This window comes from Castanea sativa, chromosome 1 (genome assembly GCF_040712315.1).
Source record: "Castanea sativa cultivar Marrone di Chiusa Pesio chromosome 1, ASM4071231v1".
Classification (NCBI taxonomy): domain Eukaryota; kingdom Viridiplantae; phylum Streptophyta; class Magnoliopsida; order Fagales; family Fagaceae; genus Castanea; species Castanea sativa.
In genome coordinates, this window is record NC_134013.1 from 24608993 (window position 1) to 24614374 (window position 5382).

The following is a 5382-nucleotide window of genomic DNA, read 5'->3' on the forward strand; positions in this document are numbered from 1 at the left end:
CACTTAGACTAGACTAGTTTTGCTCTCGGTTTGCCAACACATTACAACCATGATTCTAAACATTTAATCTAAATCTTTAGAACCTAACAAAAGGTATGTCATGTGTATATGTAGTTTGAGCCCAAGCTTTCTAAGCCCAAAGTCCATTAAGCCCATCAAGACTCAAGCCCATCAAGTTCATAAGTTCATCAAACTCAAGCTAATCAAGCTCCATGAGGATTCAAGCACAATTCCATCAAGATCAAGTCATCATCCTCAAGGTTTAGGACTACCAAGGTCCAATTTTCAGATCTTCAACTCAAGCATCCACAATGGACCAAGAAGGAACAAGCAGTCCAACTTTGCCTTATTTCACAAGCAGTCAAGCCATATTCGGGTTTTCAAGATCATTATCCATCTTTAAGTTTTCTATTTACTATATGCTTCTATTAGAAAATATTTGTTGAAGTTTAATGTATTTTTGTTGATTATCATGTTTCATGCACCTTGTTTATAAATAAATAAAAAAATCCAAAAAAAAAATCAAAAATCAAAAAATAAAAAAAAATAAAAAATTCAAAAAGGGGGAGGGGGGTTTCAACAAACAAAAAAAAAAAAAAAATTGGGCTAGGGGCATTGGGCCTTCAAGTCAATTAAATTTATTTTCAAAAGAAATTTTGGACTAGGGGTATTGGGCCTTCTTAGTAACCTTTTTCTAAAAACTTTTTTGTTCTTTTAAAGACTCCAAGAGCTTTCCAAAACCTTCCTTTCAAAGACTCCAAAATTTTTTCAAAAGCCTTCTTTTCAAGAGAATACAAGAAGATCCATTTGACTTTTCCAAATCATGATGATTAATTACTCTACCAATCAATTTGGGACAAAGAGGGATTTAACTTCATTCAATCCATGTAAGGACCTTCGCTAAAAATTTAGAATAGGAGAAGAAAAGGTCCTAAAAGGCAATCAAAGAAATTCATCCTTCCATCCAAAATTCTCAAGCCACATACACTTAATCTAAATTTCTCAAAAAAATTTCATATCATTGAAGCATTTGAACTCTTATTCCAAGAATAATTTATTAAGAGAGTTTAGGTCATTGTGCTTACAAGAAAGCATCACTAGGGAGAGGAGGCCACCTTTGGTAACCCACATTATTCCTTAACACCCATTACAATAATTATCCATAACTAACCAACTTGAACCTTTAAACAGTTAGCCTTTTTTTCAATGAACCCACTAAAAACTTAAACCTTGGGTGGGAAAATTAAGTATGCATGCTTAAATCTCAAGATGAGGAAGTGTTGCCTTATGGATTTAGCACCACTTGGTAAGGTCCTCAATGAAGACAATGAGACCGATGAAGAGTTCATCAAGTTTAGGAAAGAGAGTTCAGCAAAGAAAAGGGATAGTTCACTCCATCATGCTAGGAAGGAAGGAAATCCATCAAGGAGAGATAAGATTTTGAGAAAGCATTAAAGTGTGACAAAAAAAAGAAGGCCATCAAGCTAGACATGACTTCAACCCAAAAAAAAAAGAGAAGTGAACACAAGAATTTTCATAAAGTTGTGAAAGAATACTGATTCATCAAAAGACACAAGGGGCATGAGATTCCATGAAAGATCATTCAAGTTGAGAAGGATAAACAAAAATGAAGATTCATCAAGAGAAGAAATTCAATCAAATTGAGGAAGATGAGGAAAAGAAAAAGTAAGACACATTTCATCAATAAATAAAAAAGTGTGTTTAGTCAAGTCAAGAAAAATGAAAGTGCATTAGAAAGGGTAAGAGGGTATCAAGGAGAAATACAAATTCATCCAGGAAAGATGGAAGTCTATTAAATTGAAAGAAACCAAAAAAACGTGGTTGAGTGAAAGCCAATAAAATTCCAAAAAAAATCATAAATAAATAAATAAATAAACCCACTAGACTGAAAACTTGAAAGGGTAGTCTAGGAAAAAATTAGAGAAAAAAAAAACAAGCTCGCTAAGTTAAAAACCCGAAAGGACAGTCTAGGCAAAAATTAGGGCAAAAAAAAATTCAGAAAAAATCTTTCAAAAAAATGAGAGTGAGTGATCTGACCATAAGATAAGATGCTAAGAAAACCAAAAAGAGGAAGTTATCAAGCTATAAAAATCAAGAACAAATGAAAGGAATCGATGAAGACCAATGAGAAGATGATGAACATGACAAGGATTTTAGCACAAGATTCAATGATGGAAGATGTGAAAAAAAAATCTTCAAATGCTTGAATTTAATGTATTTCATACTTGGGGAAATATCATAAAGGTTTTGAGTCTTTTATATCCTTCCTTTCAATAGCCTGAACCCAGCCTACATTACAACCTTTGAATAAAACCCTCCTTGAAGTCCTGTTGATTGAAAGCATACATTTAGCTCTGATAATATTTTCTCTTGGATCAAGAAGGAAAACTAGTCAAGATTATCGAGTCCCACTGGCTGATATCTTTAAAAGAAAAAATTCCACAAATTCTTAAGTGACTTAAAAAAAATTTCTAAGCTCCAAACACTCCCTTCGTTTGCTTCCAACAAAAAATAACTCTCAAGAGAACAAATTTCCAAATTCTCAAAAAATTTCAAACTTAGGATTTTTCCCTTCCTTGCATGTTCCCAACATTTGTAATTTCCAAGCAATTCATTTCTTTGATTGTCTTTGAAGACTTAATCTAAAAAATTTCAAAATCAAGAAGCAAATTTGATTACATGTTACTAATTGTAGGGGTATTGGGCCCAGTAGTTTATGAAAGACGGCCCAACGAGGTCTTTTGGGCTAGAAACCCAAATCCGAAAACATCAAAATGATCGTGGAGTATTTAAGTGTCCCATACCATCCGAGGAGTAGATTTGTCCTCGGAATGTTAAGCCGAGGACACACAGTATATGTGGAGGACAGTAGAAAGAGCGGTGGAATGTCTAAAGTAAAGCTGCTACCACCGCCCATATATTAAAGACTCTGTAATTGATACGCTGACAGTATAGATGGAAGGATGGGACCTGAGCATAGAGCTTGGAACTTGGTCCCAAAATCCCAGCGGGCTTTAGGGAAGAATGGATGGGACAAGTATCCAAAAATGAGGGTTGCAACCATAAAGTGGAAGATGATGAAGAGAAGAGGAGGAGTATAAATAGGAGGGAAGGCATACGAAGAAAAGGAGGACTTTTGGTGAGTAGAAGAGATAGAGTCAATAGTAATCAACACTTGGATCCAAACTTGAGAAATATTATTATAAACCATCCTCGGAAACAATCCGAGGACGATTTCTCAATCTTACTTTTTGCAAACAATTCTTTGTTTTGTTCCATTGGGCCCAAAGCCCGTTCTTTGTGTGATTGTCTAAGCCATCCTTGAAATCTAAATTACAAACCCATCCTCTACAAATTCATTGTGAAGAAAGGCCTTTCAAGCCCATTTTCCTCCCAGTCGTGGTTTGGGAATTTGAATTGTGTCCTTACAATTGGCGCCGTCTGTGGGGATTTAGTCTTTAAGGAAGTTTAGGACATCATGGTAGGATCAGGACCACAACGCAGTGCGGAGTCCGTGGGCTCTCAGCGTGAGGATCACTCCTTGCATCCTGATCATGGAGAGAACCGAGAGGGAAGTGTACATACTACACATACCATCAGAAGTGCAAGTCATTCGCAAGGAGGAAGCAGAGCTCCTTATGAAAGAAATGTTAGGGCCATGCAGAAGGAGATTGACGGCCTAAAGAGGAGATTGCGCCACGAAAGGCAAAGGAGAACTCCTCCGGTCTCTGACCCCTCTTCGGAAGGATCCGAGGATGACAATTACGGGCGGAGATCCAGAACTCCCCCAGGTGAATATGTCTCTTCCGAGGAAGACAATCTGCATGGGAGGCGTGGCAGAGACTACCCCCCTAGGGGCTTAGGAAATGACGCAATGGGAAGAGCGTTACACCAAATCTCCAGGTCACCCTTCGCGCGCAGATTGGAAGAAGGGAGGTTACCTCGGCGCTTCACACAACCGGCCTTCACTATTTACAATGGTCGGACGGATCCTGTGGAGCACGTAAGCCATTTCAGTCAGAGAATGGCAGTGCATTCCAGGAATGAAACTTTGTTATGCAAGATTTTTCCTTCTAGCCTAGGGCCCGTAGCCATGAGATGGTTTGACGGCTTAAGGATAGGCTCCATTGATTCTTTCAAAGAGCTTACTAGGGCATTTGGTTCTCGCTTCATCACGTGCAGTAGAGTTCCTCGTCCATTGGATTCTTTATTATCCATGGCCATGAGGGAAGGGGAAACCCTGAAAACATATTCGGACCGGTATTGGGAAATGTTCAACGAAATTGACGGAGACTTTGACGATGTAGCAATAAGGACCTTCAAGGTCGGCCTACCAATGGAGCATGACTTGAGGAAATCCTTAACGAAGAAACCTGTCAGAAGCGTACGTCGGCTGATGGATCGCATCGACGAGTACAAAAGGGTTGAGGAAGATCAGCAGCAGGGAAAAGGCAAGGCGAAGGTTATCCCACAAGAAAGGAGGGATTTCAGGTCGGACCGATACAACAACAATAGGCCTACGCGGGATTTTTCCAGGCAGGCTGGTCACATACCCCCACAAGTGGTCAACACCGTCTTCAGGGAGCCGGTGCAAAGAATGTTGGAGAAAATAAGGCATGAGCCTTTTTTCAAATGGCCGAATAAAATGGCAGGGGACCCTTTGAGACGCAACCAAAATCTCCACTGCCATTATCACCAGGAGAGAGGTCATACCACCGAGGACTGTCGCACTTTGTGGAATCATCTGGAACAATTGGTTAAAGAGGGAAAGCTGAAGCAGTTTCTGTACCAACCCAACGGGCGAGGAAACCAATCAGGAGTGGCAAACCACGACGGTCCTTCATCCAGACCTCCTCTAGGTACTATCAATGTCATTTTTGCAGCACACAGTAGGACCGGCTCGGCTCCTTTCGGGGTAATGTCGGTTGCTCGAACATTGGCCGAGGAGTCACGGGATCAGCCGAAGAGGATTAAGGCAAGTATCCTGCCGGTCCTAAGTTTCTCGAAGAGGAAAAGATGGGGACCATCCAGCCTCATGATGATGCCTTAGTGGTAACCCTCGAATAGGGAACTATGATGTAAAGAGGGTAATGGTTGATCAAGGTAGTGGTGCGGATATCATGTACCCCGACCTATTTAGAGGCTTGAAGTTAAGAGTTGAAGATCTTATGCCATATTACTCACCCTTGATAATGTTCGAATGGAGAGCTATCGTTCCAAAGGGACAGATTAGATCGCTCTGTGCAATCGAGTCCGGAGGTGGTAGACGTAGATTTCATCGTGGTCGATGCTTATTCTCCCTATACGGCTATTGTGGCGAGACCTTGGCTGCATGCGTTAGGGGCTGTTTCCTCAACCTTG